Consider the following 15952-nt stretch of genomic DNA (forward strand, 5'->3'; position numbering starts at 1 on the left):
ATTATCTCAAGAGTGTATGACACGTGAATTAGTCTGGAATGGGGATAGAACTCAAGTGAGTTCAAAGCAGTTCTAGGTCGTTTAGAAATATGTTTTGAGAAGATTATCGGCTTGTGTATAAAATGATTATTTCTCCAATTTCGGTCGAGTGTGGACGCGTCAGGTATAGGAAAAGCTCCAATTTATTGAAGTGTAACATTAGTTTCTCCTGTTTGTGATTAATGGTCATTGTGCTGCGTAATAGCCACCTGGCTGAAGGCGAACTTTATTTCAGCATTTCTGTGGGATTTTCCGTTGGGTGGTCTATGTGAAAAGAAGTGTTCACGCGAAGCCGCTTAGTTATTTTGTGGTTGAGGATTAAAGCACGCACTAAGAGATACTCGAGTTGCATTCCGTTATTGTGGTAGTATAGATGTACGCAGGCATTGAGGAGTACTGACTTAGCGATATTTCGTTAGGATTTATTGTGTGACTTCAGCCTGAGCATCGTAATATAGTAAATTCCGGAATCCTCGTTAGATGCATTGAATGTATAGTCTATTTTAAAGAGAACGGTCGTCCTACGTAATAATTATTTATTGACAAACAATCAGAAGTTTACTGCGAATTTTAAGCTCTTCCCCTTGTCCCTAAACGGCAAATCAAGAACCATTTATCAGAGAACACGCTAATTCTTCACTATAGCAAGCAGAAATTTACTGATACAAATATTTGAGTGCTGGCCCCTATTTTGACCAGAACCGAGATGGAGTCTTGCTACATGTCGGTCAGGGACCTGAAGATGGTATAGGAAATCGCTGAAGTTTTGGTGGCCAAATAAGGTAAGTACGGAAACTAGACGGCAGAAAGGTGTTTTATTTGACATCCTGTAGCGAACAGCCGATAACCGCAACCATCTCTGAAAAGATGGACATACAGAGACTTGAAATATTTGAGTTTTGTTTTATTATTTAAAGTTCATGTAGCTGAAAAGTGGCGGTGAGATTTAGGTATTTAGTTTTATTTTTTTAATTACATTTCCATTCAGTTGGTTTTGGAATAGAGCATCATAAAACGCTGATTAATTGCAGGAAATTAAAAATTAACGCTTGTAAACTGAAAAAGTCAGTACCCAAATATCCTTTATTCCCAAACCGTTAAAAAAATCAAAGGCTTATCACAAAGCAGACTAATATCGCGAATATATCTTTTCGTAATAAAGTAAATCCAGAGACCAATAATGCAAAAGACCGGAACACTGGTAAAAGCAAAGTACAAAGAAATTAAAGTGGAGGAATAATATTTTTCAGGTAACAACTTGCAACGGAAAGAAAGATAATTAATCTTTATTTAGATAAGAAAAGTAAGTTTACGTTTTATTGAAAAATAATTAATTATAAATAAGAAGTTATTCCATTTAATTTTGAAAAGTTGAGATTAACGAAATACTTTATTACAATGGAATTTCAATAGAGTCAAGGATATTGTTGTACATGGCGCTACTTATAGACATTATCGTTAATTTGGGGCTACCAAACCCGTATTTCGTAAATGGATTTCCCAATACCGCCTTTGGATAGTCCTATATCCACTTCAAAACCGATTTTGGAAATCCGCTTCTAATTGCTCGTTTTCCAATTCTGCAATCGATTTTCGCTACCATGTAAAGGCAACCGGATTTGATTCGTGCTTGAGTCGTCAAGTTGTGTCTTGTTTTCAGAACATTCGGTTAATACAGACTTATTGTGCAGTGAAGGAGAAGTGGAAATATTAGACTGACTATGAACCTGTCTACCTGTAATATTTAAGTGAAGAGAAATAGCGAATTTTGTTAACTGAATCAGAAACTGTACCAGCTGTTTTCCAAACGCCATATTTAACTGGGCTAGAAAATCCACTTGTGGCCTTAACATGTAAACACGACAGTGAAAAACGGTTCCCGGAATTCGGTTTTCGTCTTCTGCAAGACGTGTCGAATGTAAACGTCGTGAACGAGAGATAAACAATATTAAATCATATCTTTTCCTTGTGAACGTATTGTCCAATTTACGTAAAAATGTATAATGTTCACATTGATTGAGTGTATATATGAATATTCGTTAAAGCTTTAAAAGAGAGCAGCTACCAGAGGCGATGGACCTATATGACGTATTCATCAGTTATATAGGAAAGCTCTCGTTTCAGGTTCCTACGTTATTCACAAAGTGTTTAGATGTGTTGTCGGAGTAGACAGAGTAAGCTTCATTGGAGGTTGCTGTTACTGTTAAAGTAACTACATCTTTCCTACTCCCCGTAGAATCTCGCATTTAGTATTTTTCGGGTGACTGTTACTAGCTTTGTTGGTAGTTTACCTTTTTAACCCAATGAACTCTGATAGTCAGATGCGTTGTTGTAATTAATATCCAGATAGCTACCACTGACCCCTTTGTACCACGAAAAGTGTTATTGTGTCCTTCCTTTTGTAAATAGTGATGTCGTAGTGATTTACAGCGTGAGTAGCTGAACATCAAATCTTAGGTGGAGAGGTGTTAGTGCAGACGATTATTTCAAGTCACACAAATTACGTTGTTGAGTGTAGGGGAGGTCTTGTCAGGGCAGCTTGTTGTAGTATTCCGAGAGTGAGATACATTGTCCGACGGTGCTTTTCACCTACGTACTGCAGTATTGATAGAGCATGTTAATACAGTATATCTCCTACGAGTTAGTGGTATCTAAAGGGTGGCGCAGTACAACCTCTGTTAGGCTCATGAATAGAAAAAAAGATTGCTTATGGCAATAATGTGTGTAAAAATGAACACGGCCTTTGTTTAAATTGTAGTTAACACAGAATAAATATACTGTAATAAATGAAGAAGTAAATCTTCAGTGTGAGATCGATGCTACTCTGCTGTAACCATGAGACAACCGCCTATCATGTGATCCAGCTGCTGTCCGTTATGTTGAGGGTCCTATTGAGGCTCTCCAAGGCACCAAGCCGATGGGCGCTGGCCGATGCCTGTCACTACCAGCCAGCCGCCAGTCTTGGGTTCTTCCTTAGGTATATGTGCCCTTCACTTCCCACAGCCAGTATTTAGAGTACTAATTAACAGTGCAGCGTGCAGCCAATGCCCCGATGCCGCGTAGAAATCTGCCACAACGTCTGGGTCATGCTGAGCACAGCAGCGGCCACTGAGCTGCTAAAATGCTTCACTTCCGTGGAGTCAATGAATTCGATGCCGAACATCATGGGAAGCAAGAATAACCTGGATTGATCTGGTTATTTTACGATTTGCAAAGTGGGTAACATCAGTTGAAAGTAGCGGCAGAGGACAGATATAAGACCGTATTCTTTCTCTCCAGGCATTACCAGTCCCGTATAATACCATTTGGGTTGAGGAATGCTCCGACGATATTCCAACATCTATTGGACGAGGTATTATGGCTATGAAACTGGAATGGTGTATAGTGTACTTAAATGTTGTTGTTGTTGTCTTCAGTCCAGAGACTGGTTTGATGCAGCTCTCCATGCTACTCTATCCTGTCCAAGCTCCTTCATCTCCCAGTACTTACTGCAACCTACATCCTTCTGAATCTGCTTAGTGTATTCATCTCTTGGTCTCCCTCTACGATTTTTACCCTCCACGCGGCCCTCCAATGCTAAATTTGTGATCCCTTGATGCCTCAGAACATGTCCTACCAACCGGTCCCTTCTTCTTGTCAAGCTGCGCCACAAACTCCTCTTCTCCCCAATTCTATTCAATACCTCCTCGTTAGTTATGTGATCTATCCATTGTTGTGGGTTGGCAGGAGAGCCAACACCGGTATACTAGAGGAAGCCGAAAGGCACGCGTTTTAGCTCACGCAGGCTGGCGTGAGGTCTGGAACAGGACAAGGAAATTAGACTTTAGAAAAACGGACGTAGCTGGTGGAATACTTAACTTTAATCCATTAATGATGAGCGTCGCTCTTGACTGTACATGATTCAGTATCAATAGTAACTGGTACTGGCACCTGGCTAGGTCGTAGCAAATGACGTAGCTGAAGGCTATGCTAACTAACGTCTCGGCAAATGAGAGACTATTTTGTCAGTGAATCATCGCTAGCAAAGTCGGTTGTACAACTGGGGCGAGTGCTAAGAAGTCTCTCTAGACCTGCCGTGTGGCGCCGCTCGGTCTGCAATCACTGATAATGGCGACACGCGGGTCCGACGTATACTAACGGACTGCGGCTGATTTAAAGGCTACCACCTAGCAAGTGTGGTGTCTGGCGGTGACACCACACCCATCTTATCTTCAGCATTCTTCTGTAGCACCACATTTGTTTCACTTCCATACATGGCTACACTCCATACAAATACTTTCAGAAACGGCTTCCTGACACTTCAATCTAACCTCGATGTCAACAAGTCTCTCTTCTTTACAAACGCTTTACTTGCATTGCCAGTCTACATTTTATATCCTCTCTACTTCGACCATCATCAGTTATTTTGATCCCCAAATAACGAAAATCCATTACTACTTTAAGTGTGTTATTTCCTAATCCAATCCCCTCAGCATCACCCGACTTAATTCGACTACACTCCATTATCCTCGGTTTGCTTTTGTTGATGTACATCTTATATCCTCCTTTCAAGGCACTGGCAATTCCGTTCAAGTGCACTTCCAAGTCCTTTGCTGTCACTGACAGAATAACAATGTCATCGGCGAACCCCAAAGTTTTTATTTCTTCTCCGTGGATTTTAATACCTACTCCGAATTTTTCTTTTGTTTCCTTTACTTCTTGCTCAATATACAGATTGAAAAAAATCGGGGAGAGGCTACAACCCTGTCTCACTGCTTCCCTTTCGTATCCCTCGACTCTTATAACTGCCATCTCGTTTCTGTACAAATTGTAAATAGCCTTTCGCTCCCTACATTTTACCCCTGAAACCTTTAGAATTTGAAATAGGGTATTCCAATCAACATTGTCAAAAGCTTTCTCTAAGTCTACAAATGCTAGAAACGTAGGTTTGCCTTTCCTTAATCTTTTTTCTAAGATAAGTCGTAGGGTCAGTATTGCCTCACGTGTTCCAACATTTCTACGTAATCCAAACTGATCTTCCCCGAGGTCGGCTGCTACCAGCTTTTCCATTCGTCTGTAAAGAATTCGCGTTAGTATTTTTCAGCTGTGACTTTTTAAACTGATAGTTCGGTAATTTTCACATCTGTCAACACCTGCTTTCTTTGGGATTGGAATTATTATATTCTTCTTGAAGTCTGAGGGAATTTCGCCTGTCTCATACATCTTGCTCACCAGATGGTAGAGTTTTGTCAGGACTGGCTCTCCCAAGGCCGTTAGTAGTTCTAATGTAATGTTGTCTACTCCCGGGGCCTTGTTTCGACTCAGGTCTTTCAGTGCTGTGTCAAACTCTTCACGCAGTATCCTATCTCCCATTTCATCTTCATCTACATCCTCTTCCATTTACATAATATTGTCCTCAAGTACATTGTCCTTGTATAGGCCCTCTATACACTCCTTCCACCTTTCTGCTTTCCCTTCTTTGCTTAGAACTGGGTTTCCATCAAAGCTCTTGATATTCTTGCAAGTGGTTCTCCTTTCTCCAAAGATCTCTTTAATTTTGCTGTAGGCAGTATCTATCTTACCACTAGTGAGATAAGACTCTACATCCTTACATTTGTCCTCTAGCCATCCCTGCTTAGCCATTTTGCACTTCCTGTCGATCTCATTTTTGAGACGTTTGTATTCCTTTTTGCCTGCTTCATTTACTGCATTTTTATATTTTCTGCTTTCATCAAATTCAATATTTCTTCGGCACCCAAGGATTTCTACTAGCCCTTGTCTTTATACCTACTTCATCCTCTGCTGCCTTCACTACTTCATCCGTCAGAGCTACCCATTCGTCTTCTACTGTATTTCTTTCCCCCATTCCTGTCAATTGTTCCCTTATGCTCTTCCTGAAACTCTGTACAACCTCTGGTTTAGTCAACTTATCCAGGTCCCATCTCCTTAAATGGGGGGTATTTAGATGGCTCAAAAGTATTTTCTAAAAGCATCCAAGGACACATGTTACCTTTTCAGGATGTCTTTGGTCATTTGCGAGTGGTACAGCTATCACTTACTTTAGAAAAGTATCATTTTGCTTCAAAAGAGGTTCAGAATGTGGGCCGTGTTATTGGCCATGATGATGTGCGAACAGACCTGCAAGCTGCACAAACTATATATGAATATTGCAGACTTGCTATTGTAAAAGTACTTCGGTCCTTTTCGGATTTGGTTGATTATTATAGATGGTTTGTCAAAATTCTACAGAAATAGAAAGGCCTCTAAAACATTGTTGGAAAAGGGAATAATGCTTGGGTTTGTAATGGTACTTTGACTACCGTGCCTTGCCTCCGCCAATACAAAGATATGATTTACGATCGGACTTCGCAGAAGAGCGCTGCGCCAGCGACCGATTTTTATAAATAATTTTGATTTTTTTTTTAACTTTTGTGTAGGTGTTTGTTTTTAACAACTAATTGATTACTCTTTCTCTCTCTCTCTTGTCTTCATACGAAAGACGCGTATTTGTCGGCGCTGTGTTAAATATGCTTTTAAGTGGAAATTAAAACTATATTACGAAACGAAGTTATTTCAATGGTGATTCGAAATGGTTATCGCCAAATTTATAAATTAATCCTGACAGTGACAACTTAAAGAAATTTTCAACAGACGGAGAACAATGAAAACAGGTCATCCTACAAGAAAATTAAGAAGCCAGCCACGAAGAGTATATTATAATTAATACTACGTTCTAACAGACTTATAAGGTAAATTTCAACTTATTTCTGATGCTATTTCCTTACAGTCTCTTTTTGTAGTGTTGCCGACCCGGTCTGCCATGCACGGTCCAATTACAGCACTATCTCAATCAATAATACGAAGTCCGCCTTATCCGTAACTTATTCCATCAAAATTCAAAACCCAATCAGATTTTCTATTTTGTATTTTGACGGCAGAACCCCGAGGAAAGGAAACACTGCAGGTTCTGAGGAAGCCTTTGTGTATTTAAATGAGCTATTCAGCTATGGTCCTGTTCTGAATATCGCAGATTATCAAGAACACTTTGAAATATGAAACTTCCTGGCGGATTAAAACTATGTGCCAGACCGTGACTCGTGCTCGGAACCTTTGCCTTTCGCAGGAAAGTGCTATACCAACTTTCAATCTGGAGTTTGAAATATCTTATGATGCCAGCAACCACATGTTAGCACACACGTTAAGCCAAAAAAATAGACAGGGCAGAGTATCTGATAGGCTGTGCCTTCAGGCAGCAAAGTAAAATGAGAGAGAAGCTGCTCAAATACGGAGAAAGAGGTGGTCTGCCTGATTCAAGGTAACACTTATTTCCTTTTCTATCTGTAATGTAGGCATTTCAAGGTAGTAACAGATGATGCAGCATTGAAATGACTTACGGGCCTTAGAGATCTGACTAGCTGCTGAACACTGTGGGCTTTACAGCTTAGTGAGTTTGTTTTTGAAGTAGTGCAATCCTTGAAGGTGCACCAGAGTGCTGGATTATTACTTGATGAGGTCAGATATGTAAGCCACCCTCTTGGGAAGGTTATTAGTGATGCGTAATTCCACTAAAATGTTGGGGAACATACGGCACCAGGTAAAAGAGCTAATATGAAAGTCAGGAGTTGAAGGAAGGGGCGCTAAGAGGGAAGGTTAAGATGTCTAAATACTATGTCAGACAATGGGAAATGATGACCAACCCTTAAGACCCAAAGGGAAAAACAAAGAAATTTATTACACTTCACTAAGGGCTTTACTCGGTAACTGAGATGACCTCCCACATAACCTTGAAGTTACAACGTCAAACTCGTACCATGGTGGTATGTGTATTGGGTATGACGGTTGAAGGGTTTCCTGGTAACCTTGTCTCATTTACCTGCAGGTTAATCCAAACGAGGGAAGGATGAGGGGGTTACGGGATAAGATCTGAAGAGAGTAGTGGGAGACACCTAAAATCACTCCAACTTGTATGGCTAAGGTCCAGGATGGGATTGTGACCTAACTGAGAAATTCCATCCCTTGTGGCAAAATACCTATGCGAATTTTATCAACGTTTTTTCTTTCAATTATTGGCGATATGTGGGTATGTAGACTATGGTTTCGTTTAAATTTGCATGCACAAAGAAGTTCTGCAGTTCACATCAAACAAGGTGTTGTATTTGTACAAGAGACTTACGAATGAGCTCGAAGGAAACATTTTGCTGTAGTTAGGGTATTTATTTCTGTAGTGTGTTAAAGGAACTTTAAGTGAGACTTCACCTGAAGTGGACTGTGTAGTGCTGTTAATGGCTTGAAGGAGAGCAGAATTTAAGGGAATGGCAAGTGGAGGAAGAAATCTCTGCTTCAGACTTATTGGTAGTTTCTGCCAAACATGAGGCTTCGCTTGATTCTTAGCATATGGGCTGATCAGATAAGTTTGGGTTAGGAGATAGAGCGATATTTTCTAGTGTATTAAAAAGGATGGTTATAGGCAGAAATCAATATTTTCAAAGGGTGGGCGCTCAATGGATCCTTGCAGTGATAGATCCCATAGCAGTCATGCACACATGCAAAAGTCAGGGTCAGTTATGAAATATACTATTATCAGAACTGAACAAAATACAAAACAGAACACATTGTGACTGTTGAATGGAATGAACAGTCTAATAATAAGCACAGCATACGGAATGAAAAAACATGGAGAAAGACAAAAGTAATGATAAGTTGCAGAAATGAGTATAGCAAGAAACTTAAAAAAAATCAAAACTGGTAATCACGAAGTAGGCAAAGTTAAGGAATTCTGCTATCTTGGAAGAAAAATAACCGATGATAGATGAAGCCAAGAGGGCATAAATATCAGAGTAGCATAAACAAAGGGAGATTACCGGAGAAGAGGATTGTATAGGGTATCAAACATTGCCTTAACTTGAGGAGAAAATTTCTGAGAATGTTCGTTAGTAGCATATTAGCGTAATGGCACTGAACGCTAAGAGGCAGGAAGTTACAAAGGTTTAATAAAACACATTAGCACTGTCACAAGCAAAAATCAAGTCATGACAGAGACAGAGGCAGAGGCAGAAGGAGGAAGCGAGCCAGTAGGTCGCAAGTGGGTCAGGCCCTCGACACATTACGGCACCGTCTGCTAAAAGAGAATATGCGTTCTGCAGAAAGAAGACTGTGACAGAAAACCAAAGGCAGCAAGACAAGCATATTAATTAGCTTTAAAGATATCTTTCAAGAAAATTTCTTACATATGAGCATATAGTGGGGAACTGACACAGCACTTAATATCCTTTTCGGTGAATATAGGAGAATAAGGAAGACACAATCGATCATTACGAACTGAGACTCGCATCATTGTGTCATGCCAATTCCCTTTAAATAGCTGACGAAGTACTTGAAATGATGGTCTTCGCCTGGTGAACTTCAAACTGCTCGCTGCCTACCGTCTAATGATGGAGAAACTGTCTTCCAACACCACATTTTCAGGGTGCTGAGAGCAATGAGCTTCAATGTGGAAATCAGCAATAGTGCCTTCCTGTTCAACACTCAGAAATGTCAGAGTGCTGAAAGTTATCAGATGATAGGGAGGGTTTCAGTCAACCACACGACTACGACACAAGTATGTGGCAGATGGGTCATCAATGGTCACTGTAGATTGCAGAGTCGGTCCGAGGACACTCCAGCAACCAGCGCAAGATCACTTCATGCTGGGCAATGGCCTCACCTGCTCGCCAGCAACCTGCTGCGGCAGGGTCATTAACATCTTCTCCTGCATCTGCAACCGCTTGGCTGACTTGACAAATCTCATGTAAAATCCAATACCCACCGGGAAGAGCAACAGCTGAGCCTGGAGCAGAAGAACGACGACTTACAAACATTGTGAGAAAATGAACTCTATTAATGTTTTGCTGGCGTCATACACGCTTCACAGGTTCCCAACAGCCATCATGATTTGACTCACAATGTTTTCGCTCGGCGCCCCTGTAATAGTGCATCATGCACAGTGGAAAAACCGGACCAGAAGAGAATTGAAGCGTTTGGTATGCGGTGCTACATAAGAATGCTGAAAATCAGGTGCACTGAGAAAATACGGAATGAGAAGGTTCTCCGTAGAATCGCGATGATAGGAACATACAGAGAACGCTGACAAGAAGAATGGGCAACGTGTAGGATGTGTGTTTAGGTATCGGTACTTGGAGGAACTGTAGTGCGTAAAAACTGTATGAGAAGACAGAGACTCGATTACATTTAGCAAATAAATGAGGACGTAGGATGCAAGTGCTACTCTGAGATAAGGAGGTGGGCACATGAGAGGAATTCGTAGTGGGCTACGTCAAACCAGTCACAAGACTAATGACTAAAAAGAGGCATAGTGCTCGATAATCGGAACTACATGGTTACTGTGCAACGATTATGTTATGAGTAAGATAGCCTATGGCTGGAGACAAAACACTCGAGGTCTTCCACCTTGTAACAGTTCAGAACTGGGAAGCAGAAAGTTCATGGGAAAGTATGGATTAACACAGTGAATACCAATATACAGTGGCTGCCATAGCTCACGATCAGGATCTCTTTGTCACCGGTTACCATCAGCGACCCATATAACGAGTAGGATCCTCTTACATGTAACGAGGAGTTATGAACAGCAGTCCTCGACAGGCTCGCATTAGCCCCTTGCTGGTATTGCTCCCTATACCTTGAGATGCCCGTTACCTAAGAAGTACCTAGTGCTCCCAAGGCGACACACATGCCATAGTCAATTTATTGCGATGAACTGGGGAACATGACTCACAAGCTTCAGAAAATCATACCTCAAAGCGTTAATAACAGGAGGAACACGACCTCCAATCTTCAGCTACTCCTCCTAGCTATGATTCAGACCAGTAAGGGCAGCTGCGACACACACTGGTATGCGCTCTCAACTATTTGTTCACTTACGAGCAGTTTGTTTACTACAATCTGCTATAGGTAATGCAATACACTGAGAATAACTTACCGCACAAATGATGATGCAGTGAAATAAACGACTATTTAATTTATTTAACCGCACCTGATTAGGTCCCATAAGCCCTCTCTTACATCAGACAAGGGTTTCACACAGAGAGTACTTTTTTTACATCATAATTACATACGAAATAATAACTTTAACAGTATTAAAATTATTTGAGTGTCTATAGTCACAATGTGAGTAGATAATACTGACTATGAACATGACTACTTGTACCACTGCTGATGCTGCCACTAATATTGATAAAACTAATAATAAAAGAAACAAAAGAAAAGTTCGGAGTAGGTATTAAAATCCATGGAGAAGAAGTAAAAACTTTGCGGTTCGCCGATGACATTGTAATTCTGTCAGAGAGACAGCAAAGGAATTGGAAGAGCAGTTGAACGGAATGGACAGTGTCTAGAAAGGAGGATATAAGATGAACAAAACAAAAGCAAAACAAGGATAATGGAATGTAGTCGAATTAAGTCGGGTGATGCTGAGGGAATTAGATTAGGAAATGAGATACTTAAAGTAGTAAAGGAGTTTTGCTATTTCGGGAGCAAAATAACTGATGATGGTCGAAGTAGAGAGGATATAAAATGTAGACTGGCAATGGCAAGGAAAGCGTTTCCGAAGAAGAAAAATTTGTTAACATCGAGTGTATATTTAAATGTCAAAATGGTTCAAATGGCTCTGAGCACTATGGGACTCAACTGCTGAGGTCATTAGTCCCCTAGAACTTAGAACTAGTTAAACCTAACTAACCTAAGGACATCACAAACATCCATGCCCGAGGCAGGATTCGAACCTGCGACCGTAGCGGTCTTGCGGTTCCAGACTGCAGCTCCTTTAACCGCACGGCCACTTCGGCCGGCTTTAAATGTCAGGAAGTCGTTTCTGAAAGTATTTGTATGGAGTGTAGCCATGTATGGAAGTGAAACAAATGTGGTGCTACAGAAGAATGCTGATGATTAGATGGGTAGATCACATAACTAATGAGGAGGTATTGAATAGAACCGGGAAGAAGAGAAGTTTGTGGCGCAGCTTGACAAGAAGAAGGGACCAGTTGGTAGGACATGTTCTGAGACATCGAGGGATCACCAATTTAGTATTGGAGGGCAGCGTGGAGGGTAAAAATCGTAGAGGGAGACCAAGAGATGAATACACTAAGCAGATTCAGAAGGACGTAGGCTGCAGTAGGTACTGGGAGATGAAGAAGCTTGCACAGGATAGAGTAGCATGGAGAGCTGCATCAAACCAGTCTCAGGACTGAAGACCACAACAACAACAACAACAACAACAACAACAACGATAATAATAATAATAATAATAATTGTAATAATGACAATAATGGCAATTGTGATATTGACAGATATAAAAAGAATTTCTGATACAGCGAGGTCACGAAAAGGGAAATTTATGAGACTGCAGCAGCTAAGAATACTGGGAAATGAGGAAGATTTGGTTGGAAAGCGGGATCTATAAGTCGAACGAGTGCGTATAGGGGCAATGGTAATCATTATTGTTTCCTTAGTAGACATGTTATTCAGTTATCTAATGTGCTGTGTGAAGTTATTCAACCCTCGGGCTGATGTTACTGAGAAGGACTTCGAAAGCGTGACTGAACGACGGGAGTGCAACAGAAAGGAGTTGCTCTGATGGTAACGGGTGTTTCTGCTATATTTTTCAGACAAGGGCGTTAATGTCGAGAAGAGATAGAGGGACAGTGTGCGTTGATAAGACGGTAGAGCAGACAGAAGGTATGGAAAACTCTCCGCTTGTCTGCATGCAGCCAGGGTAACTGTGCGTAAGGTGATGAAATATGATCAAAGGGTCGAACATCATAGATACAAGAACGCAGGCATCCATAATTATTTCCAGGCGCCATGAGCTTTCCTGAGAACGGCCTTGCAGGATAACATCACCCTAATCAATAATTGGAAGTACGAGTGGTTGTACAGGCGTACTTTTCAGCTCAAGAGTGACAAGCTTTTACATTTTTGTAGTGCATGGAGAGATGCTGATGCCTTTTTGCACATTGCAATAGTCCAATTTAGATTTTCATCTGTTTTTACTACTAGACTCTTTGCTGAAGGAGAGAAGTTATTATTTATGCCATTTAAGGTCAAATAACTAATGAGCCTAAAATGTCCAACCAGTACCGCTTGGGTTTTGAATGGGTTGAGATTTAAGCCTATATCTGAGCCGATTTTGCTAGTAAACATAGGTCAGTATTGAGACTCTCGATAGCTGTCTACAACTGCATTGGTTTTGCACTTACATACAACTGGAGGTCGTCAACATACATGTGGTATCTGCAGGAGGACAAAATTGATGACTCATTATTGACATGCAATGAAAAAGTGTAGGACCTAACACCGTACCGTGGGGGACGCTGGACACTATCTTACTCCACTGTGACTTCATGGAAGCGGAGCTGACGTATTGTTGGCGAGACGTCAGGCATGAGCGAAGTCACTGTACCGCACTTGGCTAGAAATTTAGGCTGCTAAGTTTGGCAAGAAAAATTTCATAGTCAACGCTGTAGAATGCTTTACTGACGTCTAAGAAGCAGATTGACTGTTGCTTGTTGTGAATCAGTGCCAAACTTCGCTTCATATATTATCTTAACTCAGGCAGATATTGTGCTGTAGTGTTTACGGAAACCTGAACGGTATTCGTCTATTAAGTTGTTGGTGGTTAACTAATTTGTTAGCTGGTCGTGGGCTGTATATTCTAATCCTTTCGACAGTACAGGATGAATGCAAATAGGTCGGTAATCCGGTAATACGAATGGAAAAGTTAGGAAATAGTAGCGAAATGCAGGAAGACCTGAAGTGTATCGGCGCTGGGTGCACCGATTGACAGTTGACCCGCAACAAAAAAAAATGGCTCTGAGCACTATGGGACTTAACATCTGAGGTCATCAGCCCCCTAGATCTTAGAACTACTTAAACCTAACTAACCTAAGGACATCACACACATCCATGCCCGAGGCAGAATTCGAACCTGCGACCGTAGCGGTTGCGCGGTTCCAGACTGTAGCGCCTAGAACCGCTCGGCCACACCGGCCGGCTGACCCTCAACATAAACTTATGTATCGTGTAGCGCATGTTTAGGGAGAATTCGCTCCACCCGAATATTCAGTTCACTATGGAGGTGGAAAAGAATGGATGCCTTCCCTTCCTTAATGTTTAGGTCAGAAGGAAGACTGATGGTACACTGGGACATTGTTTATAGGAAGCCTACTCAAACTGACTTGTATCTGCGAGCTGATAGTTGTCACCATCCAGCTCAGCGTGAAGGAGTACTTCGTACCTCGGTTCACAGGGCCCGCGTTATCTCAGACCCTGAAAGTTTGACAGCCTGAGCTATCACATCTCGAAGTTACCTTTCGTCAGAATGGTTATAGTGAGAGGCAGATCAAACCTGCGTTGCGCCATCAGCCTTCTGTGCAACGGGTGAGTGACGATAGCAACGAAGTGGCACCTAAGTCTACGGCCTTTTTGCCTTACGCAGGAAGAATTTCCAACAGGATTGGCCGTATTTTGCGGACATATGATGTGAAATGTGTTTTTCGACCACCTTCTAAGATTAAGGCCCTGTTGGTACAAGATGATCTTGGTTTGCACAAGGCTGATGTCTATCGTATTCATTGCAGTTGTGGCATGTCATATATTGGTCAGACAATCAGGACTGTGGAGGACCGGTGTATTGAACATAAGCGTCACACACGGTTACAACAGCCGAGCAAATCCGCTATTGCAGAACATTGCCTTGACACCTGTCATCCTATGGAATACAACAACAAGGAGATTCTGGCTTGCACGTCCAGCTATTGGGGTAGTGTTATTAAGGAAGCTGTTGAAATCAAACTATCAAGCAACCTTATAAACAGAGATGGGGGATTTTGTTTAAATGCTGCTTGGAATCCAGCTCTTTCTCTCATCAAAAAACAGAGGGACAGAATTAGTGCTACCTCACCTGTTAATTAATAATCACTATCGATATTTCTGATGTTGGTTATCTTTGGTTGTGTGTCGACTCTGCGGGTCCTTGTTCTGTGTGTGGTGTCTTCCTTGTTTCTCCTCTATGAACCGAGGTATTAAATTCCCTTGCATATTGCTTCCTCCTTGCAGGTGTGCCTTGAGAGTGGCAGGGCGTGCTCCTGTCGAAATATCGGCGGCGGTCGACGACGTCACACGGCAGCAAACCCGTAAGTTATTTGAACATTCAATTCGCCGGGAAAAGTTAAGGTTCGACTCTACTAATGTCTGAAGTAGTGCTGGAGGGAACTGACACAATGAATTCTGCTGGACTGTCCATAAATCTGTAAGATTACGAGGGGATGGAGATCTCTTCTGAGCAGCACGTTGTAATCGATCCCAGATATGCTCAATAATGTTCAGGTTTGTGGAGTTTGGTGGCCAGCGGAAGTGTTTAAACTCCGAAGAGCGTTCCTGGATCCACTGTGTAGCAATTCTGTACGTGTGGAGTGTGGCATTGTCCTGCTGGAATTGCCCAAGTCCGTCGGAATGCACAACGGACGTGAATGGATGCTGCTGATCAGACAGGACGTTTACGTACGTGTCACCTGTCAGAGTCGTGTCTAGACGTATCGGGGAAACCCATATCACTCCAGCTGCACATGCCCCACACCGTTACAGAGCCTCCACCAGCTTCAACAGTCACCTGTTGACATGCAGGGTCCATGGATTCATGAGGTTGGCTCCAGACTGTACACGTCCATCCACTCGATACAATTTGAATTGTGACCCTTCTGACCAGTCAACATGTTTCCAGGCATCAACAGTCCGATTTAGGTGTCATCGGGCCCAGGCGAGGCGTAAAGCTTTGTGTCGTGCAGTCATCAAGGATACACGAGTGAGCTTTCGGCTCCGAAAGCCCTTCTCAAAGATGTTTCGTTGAATAGTTCTCAGGCTGACACTTGTTGATGATCCAGCA

Source organism: Schistocerca serialis, chromosome 9, assembly GCF_023864345.2.
Source record: "Schistocerca serialis cubense isolate TAMUIC-IGC-003099 chromosome 9, iqSchSeri2.2, whole genome shotgun sequence".
Lineage (NCBI taxonomy): Eukaryota > Metazoa > Arthropoda > Insecta > Orthoptera > Acrididae > Schistocerca > Schistocerca serialis.